The sequence below is a fragment of the Macaca fascicularis genome, chromosome 6, assembly GCF_037993035.2.
Source record: "Macaca fascicularis isolate 582-1 chromosome 6, T2T-MFA8v1.1".
NCBI lineage: Eukaryota > Metazoa > Chordata > Mammalia > Primates > Cercopithecidae > Macaca > Macaca fascicularis.
The window spans coordinates 104555230-104568896 of NC_088380.1; the positions used below are offsets into that span (position 1 = coordinate 104555230).

A 13667-nucleotide genomic window follows, 5' to 3' on the forward strand; every position below is an offset into this window, starting at 1 on the left:
AGCTGCTTATCATCTTCCAAAGAGCTGAGTTCATTTTAAAGATAGGCTAGGAAAGGAAAGAAAGCAAGGATTGTCTGTTCTGATGAATAGTAAAGGATAAATGAAATCTTAATCAGAAGCAATAAGTTGAAGCTCATAAGCCACTCCTTGGAGCCATATTTTTAAAAAAGGGAAGATATGAACCCCGTCTCTACTAAACATACAAAAATTAGCTGGGTGTGGTGGCACAAGCCTGTAGTCCCAGCTGCTTGGGAGGTTGAGGCAGGAGAATTGCTCGAACCCACGAGGCAGAGGCTGCAGTGAGCCAAGATCGCACCACTGCACTCACTCCAGACTGTCAACAGAGCAAGACTCCGTGCCAAAAAAAAAAAAGATCTAAGTTTGTAAGTTTTGTTCCTGGGTTGGGTAGTGTCTTTTTAGAAATACCTATTTTTATCTGATCCCCTTGGAGTTTGAAGAATTTGAACAGCACATAGAAAATTGGAAAGATGAGAAAAGGAAATTTCAACTCTCATAACCTGAAGAATTTGTTTCTTATATTCCAAATTGGAATTCTGAATGAATTCTATTACAGCAACATATCTATATCTGGTAGCTATTTTCTCTAGAATTCTTGGTAGGATACCATGTTGTACTTCACATATTATGCATTCATTTATTAAACATCCATTGAGTGTGGTCTCCATGGCATTGAAAACCTACCCAGTATATATCCCTATGCATGAACATACTCTGAATTCAAAACAGCTGATTTCCACATGCAGCATTAGATTCCAACTATTTGAACTAGTTGAGTCCCATTAGCAGAGTTTTCCTTTTGCAGGGACAAGGCAAAATCATTACATAAAAGGTAATTTTTAGTCCTCATGAGAGTAATATCTCTGGGCTCATCTTCCCACTTTTCTTTCAGTCCAGTTTATTCTGATCTAATATCTCCAATTGTCATCCTGGATTTTATTATCTTGTGTGAGAGAGATGCAAAACTATAATAAATTATAACAAGTATACATCCTCTCTGATTGATTTACATAAGAAAAGGTTCCTTCTGGAAGAGAAAAGGTGTTAGAAAGATACAAGAGAAGGAAAAAGCAAAAGGAAAGAGTTTGGACCAGAAAGAAATTAGACAGATAGGCAATTAGATTAAACATGTATAGTAAAAGAACAGTCATGGTGAGTGAAACTGAGTAGAGAGAAGAGCAAAGATAAATTTTGCTGTGTATTAGGCAACATAACCTCTTCATTGTGACACTTTGAGCATATTTAATAAACATTTACATTCATTTTTCTTTTTCAATATTGAAATAGTGCTTCCTTCTCTATGACCTCACTCAGATTACTTGGTTAAACTATTTCCTTCTTTCTTCCTAACCACTTGCATAATAACACTACTTGGCTGCTTGTGAGGCCTGATTCTAGTTTTGCGCCTAGAATCCATGGCTCAATTTTCCCTTGATTCCAGCCCAGCCTGCCTGCTGGAGCAAGCCTATGCTAACAGATACCCCACCCCATATCCCACGCTCTGTATTTCCTCTTGCCCAAGACTCTCTGACAGTCAATTGTGTCAGGAAACTCATAACAAGTGATTACATTAAGAAAATCAAATTTTATATGGCAAACTAGTTATAAAGCTTCCAGGAGGATGATAAAACAAAGAAGGAACAGATTAACAAAAGCAGGAAGCGACTAGCATTACTAAGATGGCAAAGACACGGGGAGAAAATGTTATACAAACTGATAAGCCAGGGCCATGCAGTGAGAAATCAGAGTCAATTTGGGGGAGCTGGGACTACGGAGAAGGAGACACAGCCACTGCTAAAGAACTGCCTGAAACCGAAAAGGTAGAGAGAATACTCTGGCTTCTCTCTTCCTTCTACCTCCCAATTTCCCTCCAGTGCTTCCCATTGATGAAGCTTAGCCAGAAGCCAATGGACAAAGAAGCTAAGAAATGTGATTTTTGAATTTGTAGGGCCAATCAGCTCCCTATAATTCATAGCAAAGCAAGGGGAGACTAGAGAAATGAGCTGAAAGCAAACAGAAAAATTACATACAAAAGACAGTAATTCTCTGAGGCCCTAGGTCACAGGTTCTCACCACTGATCTCAATTCTGAGATCTATTACTATTACAGATACCACCTGCCCATTGTATATTCATTCATAGTTGCTGCATTGTATCCCAGTTAATGAGGATGTGTCTAGAGTTTTGTGTTTAAGGATCTTTAATGTTATGCTATGACCACTTACAGCTTTAGATGCTTTATGAATCGATGCTAAAACTGCAGATGGTTCTCTGGATTTGGGTCCATCATAGAGAGCACTACCACTGCTGCCCCCCTACCCCTCACCACAAGAGCAATTTCTGGAGAAATGTATGTGCCTCTTCTTGGTTTCATGCTTTGCACAGAAGCCATATAACTGCTCCATAACCCTCCTTTCTCAAGGTTGTTTGTTGAAGATACCTTACCTCCAAGCAGTACTAAGCAACATCTTTCACAGGTTCACCCTGGGAAGATGCCTGCTGATAAGATGGGTGGATGCTGGCAGGATCAGAATCAATGACCTGTTGCCCTGTAGAACGTTGGCCCTAATTCCAGGACATAAAGGAGAAATGACTCAATTGTGTAGGCCCAGATTCAGGAAGGCTTCAGGGAAGTCCTGTATGCACAGCTGTCTGGGTAGCGTGAGCCTTCCAGAACTTCTGAATTGGAAGACCCCCCCATGAGCATCAGAAGCACCTGAGAAATAACTTTTCTTTTCTCCTTGATGCTCTGCCATTAAAACTCAGACCACTACTATAGAAACAGAATAAAGCCCTGTTATTCTCTGCCCAGACTAACCATTTGCTGATGGCCAGGAAGAGAATAATATACTAGTTTGGGAACCTGTGCCAAGGTGGCCATTGTCCCCATGTGCGCTGAAGCTGCAGTGGTGGCAGAACCCAGTTGAGAACACTGCTGAATCTTACCCTACAGTAAACTGTAAACCATAAAATGAAACCATCCTCCAAATTATAAGATGAAAACAGTGCAGAACTGCCTTCTACATCTTCTTTCAAATCCTAACTGGCTCTAGGACACTACTCCCTTTATTATTATATTCCTCACCCAGATATGACTTTCACCAGAATCACCAAGCCAATCAATTTCTTCCTTGGAACTAATTTTGGAGTTTTCAAGGTCTTCAAAAATTACGTTTGTCTACTATCCACTGTCCTCCTACTCCACCCTATCATTAATAGGTAAATTAGATTATATCATTTACCTATACTCAGCAACTTCAAGAGATTTGGGTTTACATAATTTTTACTCATCAGATCACTAATCCTTTTAACTCTCCATCACAGAATTGACTTAAAATCTTTTGCTGATTCTCCACTCACAGCACCCTCATTGAAAATAGCTCTGCTTTCTGGTCCAGTTCTTGTCCACATTCCACTTGGAAACAATTCTCCAACAACTGACCATCTGAGTAAATGTCAGTTACTGCCTAGAGGGATCATCAGGGCAGTCTCTGGTGGGCCAAAAACTGGCACAGTTCTGTGAATTTCTGACAAAGAAATCCTTTTGAGCAGGCTGCCCGTGACAGATGCACTTGTGCCTCTGCTGTGAATCGAGAGGCTGAATCTGGTTTCCATTGGGTTATAAAAATCGCCAATTCCCTCACTCCACCATCTTCTACCACTTAGTGCCCCAAGACCTGATCATCACATTCTCCTGCCCCCAGGTTGTTTAAATAATTTCACTTACTTCAATGTTACCTCCCACCCAAAATAGCAGGCAGGAAAAGGGTCTTATTCCTGCACCTCAGTGTCTCAGGAATATGACTGACTTTCTGTTCTTGCCTTCATTCTAAATGCACTTGCTCTATTTAGATGATTCTTATTCTACCATCTTGCTATTTTCTTTGTTCTCTTTTCTCTGTTCGGATATTTACTGTGATATGAGTAAGTATGGTCTAATTGAATCTCAGTTCTGGCTTTACTCATGGATTTTATCTTTGACATCACATTCTGGCAATCACAAAGCAGTTTTGACCCAATGCTGTGGCCAGCCCAGACTCCCAGAAACAATGGGGTCAGGGGCCAGGGCCCTAGGCCCTGCTTACATAGGAATTAGGTTAAGACTTAAGTAAGTAAAGACTGTATTTGCTTGTATTTGCAAAATGGTTTATGCTATGAATAACACTGGCTATATCTTTCATTTAAGTTTTTAAATGGATATGAAGACATAAATGATTTTCTCATCCACAGTTTCTAAACACACACACACACACACACACACACACACACGCACACACAAACAGTGTTTCTCCAGTACTTTCCTTCTTCTACCCATCACCTCAGGATGTTAATTGAATAGGTATTGAACTTGATCTTCCTTACGGGGTACTAAGAAAGACCTCAGATAAAGTTTTGTGTATGGGATCATACAGTAACCTGAAAGAATTTTTCTCTTTAAATACGAATAATTTTCTTTTCCATCACCTATAGGGCAACTATTTCTATACATTCCACCTTGAATGTCGCCTTCGAATGCAAAGGAAAACAGTTTCTTGTGAACTAAACACTTTCTTCGTATAATTAGAGTTGAACCACCATAAATATACTTCATCATCCATGATACAATAAACTAAAACTTTAGAAAACTGTAAAATATGCCAAGTTTTGAGGCCTGTTTTTTTGTATCTTTTTTTTAAAGCATAAGTACTCTCATATTATTTGTATATCTTGCCTTCCAACCAAACACACCATGACAGAAAACCATGAAACCACAAAGGAAGACAAGAGAGGAAGAAAGCAACAAAGTATCTTCAAGAAAACAGTTAACAAAATGGCAGTGGTAAGTCCTCACCTATCAATAATAACCTTGAAGGAAAATAGATTAAAATTTTAAATAAAAATAGAATGAACGAATAGATAAAAAATAAGACCCAACAATATATCACCCACAAGAGACCCACTTCACTTTTAAAGACACACATAGACTGAAAGTGAAGGGATGGAAAAAGATATCCCACACAATTGAAACCAAAAGAGAGCAGGGGTAGTGATACTTCTATCAGACAAAGCAGATTTTAATTCAAAATTTGTGAAAAGAGACAAAGAAGGACATTATGTAATGACAAAGGGATCAGTTCCTCAAGAGGATATAACAATTGTAAAGACTTATGCATCCTACATAGGAGCACCTAAATATGTGAAGCAAATAGTAAAGAATCTAAAGGAAGAAATAGCTTGCAGTTCAATAATATTAGAGGACTTTAATACATCACTTTCAGCAATGGAATGAACATCCAGACAGAAAATTAAGAAGAAAACATTAGACTTGAACAACCCTTTAGATCAAATGGACCTAACAGACCTATACAGAATATTCCATCCAACAGAATACACACTCTTCTCAAGAACATAGAAAACAGTCTCCAAGACAGATCTTATGTTAGGTAACAAGACAAATATTAACAAATTTGAAAAGATCAAATTATATCAAGCATCTTTTCCAGTCACAATCAACAACAACAGATATTTCGGTAAATTTGCACATACATAGAAGTTAAACAACATGCCCCAGAACAACCAGTTAAAAGTGAAGTTTAAAATATCACAAGACAAAATGGAAACATAAAATACCAAAACTTATGAGATGCAGCAAAAACAGTTCTAAAAGAAAGTTTTATACCAATAAACACCTACATCAAAAAAGAAGATCACACTTGTAATTCCAGTTACTCAGGAAGCTGAGAGAGAGAATCACTTGAGCCCAGGAGTCTAGACTGCATGAGCTATGATCATGCCACTGCACTTCAGCCTGAGTGACAGAGTGAGATTTCATCTCTTAAAAAAACTTAACAAACAAATAACATTTTGTCTTAAGAAAATAGACAAAGAAGACTACACTAAGCTCAATGTAAGCAGAAGAAAACAAATAATAAAGATCAAAGCAGAAATAAATGAAATAGAGACTAGAAAAACAATGCAAAAGATTAACAAAACAAAGAGTTTTTTTTTCAAAAAGATAAAATTGACAAATCTTTATCTAGAAAAACCAAAAGAGGCTCAAATAAATAAAACAAGATATTAGAGAGGAGATATTACAACTCACATCAAATAAAAATATCATGAGACTTATAAGCAATTATATGTCAAAAAATTGGATAACCTACAAGAAATGAATTCCTAGACATATACAACCTACCAAGACTGAATCTCACACACACACACAAATAAAAAAAATAAAAAAACACAGAAAATCTGAACAGACCAAAAAATGTAAAAGAGGCATTAAAAATAAAGAGGCTTTGGAATAATGAGTAAAGAGATTGAATCAGTAATAAAAAGTCTTCAGCTGGGTGCAGTGTCTCACGCCTGTAATCCCAGAACTCTCGGAGGCCAAGGCAAGCAGATCAAATTGAGCCAAGAGTTCCAAACCAACCTGGCCAATGTGGTGAAACCCTGTTTCTACTAAAAATAGAAAAAAAATAAAATTTTTTCTACTAAAATTTTTACTACTAAAAATACAAAATACAAAAAAATTAGCCACGCATGGTGGCACATGTCTGTAATCTCAGCTACTCAGGAGGCTGAGGCATGAGAATTGCTTGAGCCTAGGAGGAAGAAGCTACAGCGAGCTGAGATTGCTGCACTACGCTCCAGCCTGGGGGACAGAGCAAGACTCTGTCTGACAAAAAAAGTCTGACAAAAAAAATAAAAAGCCTTCCATCAAAGAAAATTCCAGGACCCAATAGCATGATCGTTAGATTCTACCAAGCATTTAAAGTACAACTGTTACCTGGGATAATGCTATGTGACATAGCTGAATTTCTACCCTGCTCTAACTCTGCTTATCTTTAAGAAACAAGACACCTATGATAAAAATTCTTGTTGTAGTCAGACTGGTTAGAACCAGAGCTCTTTGTTTTGAGATTGTTTAGAACCAAGATAGCCAATTAAATTACTTGAAAAAAGACCTCAGGCTTTATTATAATCTCATTTCTACACTAAATGACACTACCATCAGTGCCATGACAGTTGACAACTGCTGTGGCAATGACCAAAAGAAGCCATAAAAGGAAGAAAAAGGGAGGAAGCACTCCATTTCCAAAATGTTCACCACCCATTTCCAAAAAAGACATGAATATCCTTTCCCTCTCTTTTAATGTCCACCCCATGCATTAGAGATACCCCATATTTTAACCCACTCACCCTTTGCTAGTCAAGAAGTTTACTCATAAGCTATGCTCCCACTTCTCAATTCCATGGCCATTAAAGAAAGTCTGCACTGCTTGAAACTCACTTTCAGTTTCCTATATTTGGTTTCATGACAGTGAACAGGGAAAGATTCCATCTTATAGGGGACCAGCTTTGTCAGTAACAGAACTGGTTAACCAGTGTGTGGCCCTGGACTAAATGGTCCACCTCCCTATATGGGAAGCTCCTTATCTCCCTGGAGACCCAGCAACTGGCACCTGATAGCATCAGCTGACAAAGAATTCTGACCTATACAGAATATTCCATCTGACATAATACACATTCTTCTCAAGAACACACAAAACATTCTCCAGGATTGATCAATGTTAGCTAACAAGACAAATGTTAGCAAATTTGAAAAGATCAAATTATATCAAGCATCTTTTCCAGTCACAATTAATAACAACAGAAATTTTGGTAAATTTGCAAATACACAGAAGTTAAACAATATGTCCCAGAACAACCAATTAAAAGGGAAATTTAAAAGAGTATGAGACAAACAAAATGGAAACACAACATATCATAACTTACGAGAAGCAGCAAAAAAAGTTCTAAAAAATGTTTATACCAATAAACACCTACATCAAATAATGTATGTTTGTCCTGACTCTAGGTGCCAGGGATCAGCTTTGAGGAATGTAATATATTATTGTTGTGATGGAGTAAGCAGGCAGGCAAAGGGTTATAGAACTGTACTGGGAAGGATCCACTGAGCAATGTATGGTGGGACATTTTCCCAGGATTCTGGTTCTGCGTGAGGACTCCTGGCACCACATCATTGTCCCATCCTCAGTAAATGGCTCCTTACATCCCGATACTCCCTTAAGTGTCTTGGCAAAGGTGAGAAAGGAACTGAAGGATGGCTACGCCCCAAGTAGAGGGCCTACAAAAGGCTCTTGAAAAGATGAGAGAAGAACTGAAGGGCTGACAGTCTAGACTGCAGGATCAGGAAACAGCCTATAGGTAAATTTGTGTGTGTGTGTGTGTGTGTGTGTGTGTGTGTGTGTGTGTGTGTGTATCCTTCTCTGTTCCTCTCTGTTTACTCCTGTTAGTGTTTGTTCTCTTACATCTGTAAAAACCTCCAACATACCATTTTTCTTGCACTGGAGAAGCTTGGGTTTCACCCTTCTTGGAAAATACCTCTTCCTACTCTTTGACAAAGCCAAAAGGACAAGGTGGCCTTGGCTACTCTCCTGAAAGAAGAGATGTCAAGGATGCCTAGCTGGCCTTCAAGAAGATATCAGGGATACCTGCATGCAGTGATAAATAGTAGTTTTGTGCACAGTAAGACATATTTAGAGCTCAAATGGTGAGTCTGCACTTATTAAGCAGTTTTCTAAAGCTATTTTCCTCTCTTTTCTTTGCCTGCTGTGAATCCCCTGTGATCCAGTTGCTGGTGCTGAGATAAGACTTATTATTTATGGTCGGATTGAAATGGAGACATTGGAAACCCATTTGGAGCTGAAGAAAAGCTGTAAAAGAGGATTACAAAAAAAAAAAAAATCTGCCGTAAAAACTGCTTTACCCAAATTTTGGTCGACAGCCTTCCTTGAATACCTATTGGGGCAAATGAAATTTAGTCATGTGAACGGGTTCCAATTTTGTCAAAAAAAAAATTAAATCTGCCATTTTGTCACTTATGAAATGGTGAGTTTGTATTGTATCTCACGGCTAAAATTCTGAGGTAAAAGCTCTTGGATCTTTGTGTGTATGCAGAGATGTGTTACCTTATGCAGGAAGTCTAGCATACCACCAAAGTGGCTTGTAAGTAAATAAGTACTCATGAATTAAGTAAGTCCAAATGTTCTTCAAGTTCACATGAATTTAGTAATCTTTGATGAATAAAAATGGTTTTAAAACTAATAAAATAAAAATTTTAAACATGTCTTCAATATTGTCAGGATACATTTTTGTTCAGATTTGCTCATTATTTTTTATTTAAAACTCAGTGAAGGGAAACATAGCCTCTTACCCACAGGGAAGAAAGAGAGGTGGTGGGGTTTTGGAAGAGAGGTAGACTTGACAGTTTCACATTCGTTCACACTCACCTTCCAGGATCCTAGGCGAGGCCCCAGTTGAAATGGGCAAGGTTCCCTCGCCCCCATCTCAGGGAGTGCGATGGGGGTGTGGCTTGCTTCTCCAGTGCCCACTGCTGGAACCTCTAGGGGAGCATACAGACAGGCAGGCTGTGGGGCAACAACTCCATGGCAGTGTCTAGGGGTTAATGTTTACAGCTGAAGCCCCAGTGGGCATGCGTTACAGGGACCTCTTTTAGTTTGCCTTCTATAGGCAGCTTGTGTTAACCAGCTCAATTAGACCCCCTTCCTTATCACAAGGACAGAAGGAGTTCTGTATCCCAGGGTTTCTTGCTTTGGTGTACCAGAGGAATCAGACCACACATGGGCTTGGAGAATGAATGCAAGGTTTTATTGAGTAGAAGTAGCTCTCAGCAGATGGAGGAGTCAGAGGGGAGATGGTTTTCCCCTGGGGTTGGACAGACTCTTCTCTGACTGCCCCAGCTAAACTCTGCCTTGTCCCCCTGGTGGATGACCTGTGATGTGCTAGCGTGCCTGCCTGCTTCTGTCGGTGTACTCTTCTGCTGGCGTGCTCCCTACCCGTCCTCTAGGGTCCAGCCGCTTTTGTCTTCTTCTGCTGATGTGTTCCTCTTGACATCTGGCCCCCTGTGTGTCTGCCCGCTAAGGTCTTGCCCACGTAGGATAGGGGTCAGGATGGTCTTGAAAAATGCAACATTTGGGCATAAAAGCAGGAGTGCCTGTCCTCATCTAGTTCTGTGGGGGTGGAGCCCTTGCCAGGGACTTACCTGTGGCTACCCAGTACTGCCCTACTCCCCTCCTATATCACTGTGTGGACCCAGGCATTCAAAAACTCCCCCACAATATTTGGAGAAGCCTTAGCTAGGGACCCAGAGCACCTGTTTCTTCTGAATGGATGGCATAATGTGACCAAGCATTCTGAAAACTTAAAACCCTACTCACAAGGCCCCCACCATTAGCCCTAACCAACTTAAACAAACCTTTCCGTCTTTATGTTTCATAAGAGGAAGCAATTGCTCTAGTAATACTAACTTGAAGGTTGGGCCCACTGACCTGGATAAACGATCTACTTTTCCAAGCAACTGGAATTACTTGCTAAACGCTGGCCCCCTTGCCTTGGGTCAGTGGCAGTCACAGCCCTCCTTTTAAAAGAAACAGAAAAGTTAACCTTTGGCCAACCCCTAACCATCTGGACTCCCCACCATACCCAGACCCTCATGAATGAAAGGGGGTCAGAATGGCTGTCCTCAGGCAGTGCTCTCCAGTTACAGACAACCATCACATAACTTTGAAGGTATGTAATATCTTGAACACAGCCACACTCCTTCCACTTGAAGATGGTGATTTATCTCACAACTGCTTAGAAGTGATGGAGTAAGTTTACTTCAGTAGGCTGAACCTGAAACGTGAACCTATTAAGAATGCAGAATCCCAGCGGTTCACCAATGGGAATGGCTGTATGCAAGAGGACCAGGGGAGGGCAGGGTATGCTATGGTCTCACTGATACCGTAGAAGCGGGCACTCTCCTACCTGGATGCTTTTAGCCTGCACTGTCAAGCCTGCACTGCTTGACCCTCACTTTCAGTTTCATTGTATTGGCTTTGTGATACTGAACAGAGAAAGGCCCCATCATTTGGGGGACAGAAGGCAGAGCTTGTTGCTCTAATTGGGGCATAAAATTGAGTGAAGGGAATGAGTATGCTGATTCCAGGTACTAATAGTCCATCTTTCACACACATGGCACTAGTTAGAGGAAAAGGGGCATGTTAACCTCTGATAATAAACAGGTCAAAAATGGTACCATCATTTTAAGGTTATTAGAGACTGTAAGAAAACTCGCCCAGGTGGCAGTAGTTCATTGCTGCAGCCACCAGAAGGGGGATGTTAAGGTAATTAAAGAAACTAATAAAGCCAACCTAGTGTCAAAACAGGTGACTTTAGGGAAGGTCACTTTCAAAATGCCATTTTCACCTTCTTTCCTGGGTCCTGCTCTTTTACCCTCTTTGACTCTCAAAAGGAATGGAAAAAAGCCTCCAAATGGGGTTATACCAAAAGTATTGATCAGTCAGGATGGCTAATTAGCCCTCATGGACAATTTCTTTCCCCAAAAGCAGCTGACTTGCAGACTGTTAAAACAGAAACCATTCCAACACTCACTGGTCAAGAGGCCCGTCAACTGACTTTGTAAAAGCATAACTGCCCCAACCCTCAGCGAACTAATCAGAGAGGTGGGTGAGACTAATCCATCTGCTATGTTAATAACCCTAATATCCACCTTATGCAGTGGGTGGGGAGAAGGGAAAGGAGACTACACAGCTGGTCTAGTACCAAGGTAGACACCCAGGGAAGGACTGGTAAATCAGTTTCACAGTTATGCCCAGAGGCTCTAAAAGCTTATATACCTCCTGGTTCTTACGGACACCTTTTCAGGATGGGTAGAAGCCTTTGCCACCCACACTGAAATTGCCCATGAGGTGGCAAAGGTCCCCAGATTCAAGCTGCCTTGGTCAATCCAAAGTGATAATGGACCTGCATTTATAGCTTTCATTACTACGGCTGCTTCTTGGGGCTTAGAAATAAAATGATCCCTACATACCATCTGGAGACCACAGTCTCAGGCAAAATAGAGCACACCAACCAGGCCCTTAAAAGGACTTTAGCCAAAGTAAGCCAGAAAACCCATCTCCCATGGATTTCATTACTCCCCACAGCCTTGTTAAAAATAAGAAGAACTCTAAAAGAAAAAATCAAACTGAGCCCTTATGAGCTAATATATGGCCAACTGGTCCAGGTCTGGTAAGGTAACCAGGAGGTCCTCAGAAACATGAAAAAAATAAAATATGCCACCAAGGTTAGAAAAACAATAAAGGCCTTTCAGGAGTATAGAATTCAAGGATTACCTTCATCATCTCATTTGGCCTTTCATCTTTTACAACCAAGGACTGAGTTTTGTTAAAAACCTAAAAGTGGGAGGACTACAAGATTATTTAGAACCTAAATAGACAAGACCATATCTGGTAATTTTCACAACTAACTCTACCTTAGAGTTACAGGGAGTGACACTTGGGTCCACCATACCCAGATAAAGGCAGCCATGAAACCTAAGGAAGAAAGTGCCACTTACTGAGCTGAAGCATTCTCAGATCTAAGGTTCCTTTACAAAAGGATGGACAAGAAACCTCAAACAGATAAGTTACCTTGGGCCTGCATATACTTTTCTGCCAGGACTTAATCTACTTGTCTTGCTTACAGGTATTCTAAGCTTTGCTCTTGGCGTCACCTTGTTTCATTCAGAGCCTACCCCTATTTGGAAAATATATGACATCAAGGAGAGTGCAGTTAGACAAGACAAGTCAAAATATTTAATTGTTTTCCATTCCCCTCTTGCTCAAGGAGTAAAACGGCAATTTGGCTTATTCTGGCTGGCATCAGGATAGTGGGCAGTCTCCTTGCTTCATAGAGAAGATTTGCCTGCAATGAAGTTACCTTTCACAACTTCAAAACAGTTATAGAAACTTTAGCCTATAAGACTGGTGATGGCCTTATCTGCCTCACAGTCTCCTCAGACTTACTAGCCATTATCATGCATCATAACTGTCTGCTCTTGATGACCTCTTGGCAGAACAAGATAGGGTGTGTATAGTCACCAACACTTCCTGTTGTGCTTGGGTAAATAATTTCAGATAAATAAAAAAATACATTAAAGTCATCTACAACCAGACCAAGTGGTTGCACCAATTTAACCAAAAGGGCATGGGCCCTCAGGGAATATGGAAAAATTATAAAACAGGCCATCCCTAATCTTGCATGGTTCTTACCCTTCCTGGGCACTTTAGCTGACATCCTACTTCTTTGATTTTTGGGCCCTGTTTCTTAAACTGCCTTGTTTCTTTTGTGTCTAAGCAAGTTAAGGCCATATAGCAATATGAATGGCTAGGCTTATACCCAGGAGATAACTAGACCTACCTAAGACTAGCTAAGAAAAATTTCACTCCTCCAATGGGTCCCATATCAACACCCGGATTCAGCTTAAAGAAGTTATAGAAGATGGACCTTCGTCCCCTCACACCCCTCAAGAATGAGGAGTACCTATAGAGAAAAGGAAGAATTTGCTACACAATTTAATGGTAACATGACATAGCTGAATTTCTACCCAGTCTTAATTCTGCTTATCTTTAAGGAACAGGACACCTGTAATAAAAAGTTCCCTTTGTAACCCTTACGAGCTGAGACTGGTAAGAACCAAGATAGCCAATCAAATCACTTCAAAAAGACCTCAGACTCCATTATGATCAGATTTCCATGCTAAATGGCACCATGACTGCTGACAATCACCATGACTGCTGACAATCACCATGACAGTGACAA

General features: G+C 40.3%; 1 long non-coding RNA gene across 1 annotated transcript in view; it reads right to left on the reverse strand.

The window, feature by feature from the left end:
* The window catches only part of LOC123573894 (uncharacterized), a 60190-nt gene extending 46781 nt beyond the window's left edge, over nt 1-13409 (reverse strand). Inside the window, exons 1-3 of the long non-coding RNA XR_006698601.2 lie at nt 13118-13409; nt 12872-12963; nt 12497-12602 (exon numbers count right to left, since the gene is read on the reverse strand). This is a non-coding gene — a long non-coding RNA (uncharacterized lncRNA). The remainder of the gene's footprint in view (nt 1-12496; nt 12603-12871; nt 12964-13117) is intronic.
* Nucleotides 13410-13667: the final 258 nt, after the last annotated feature.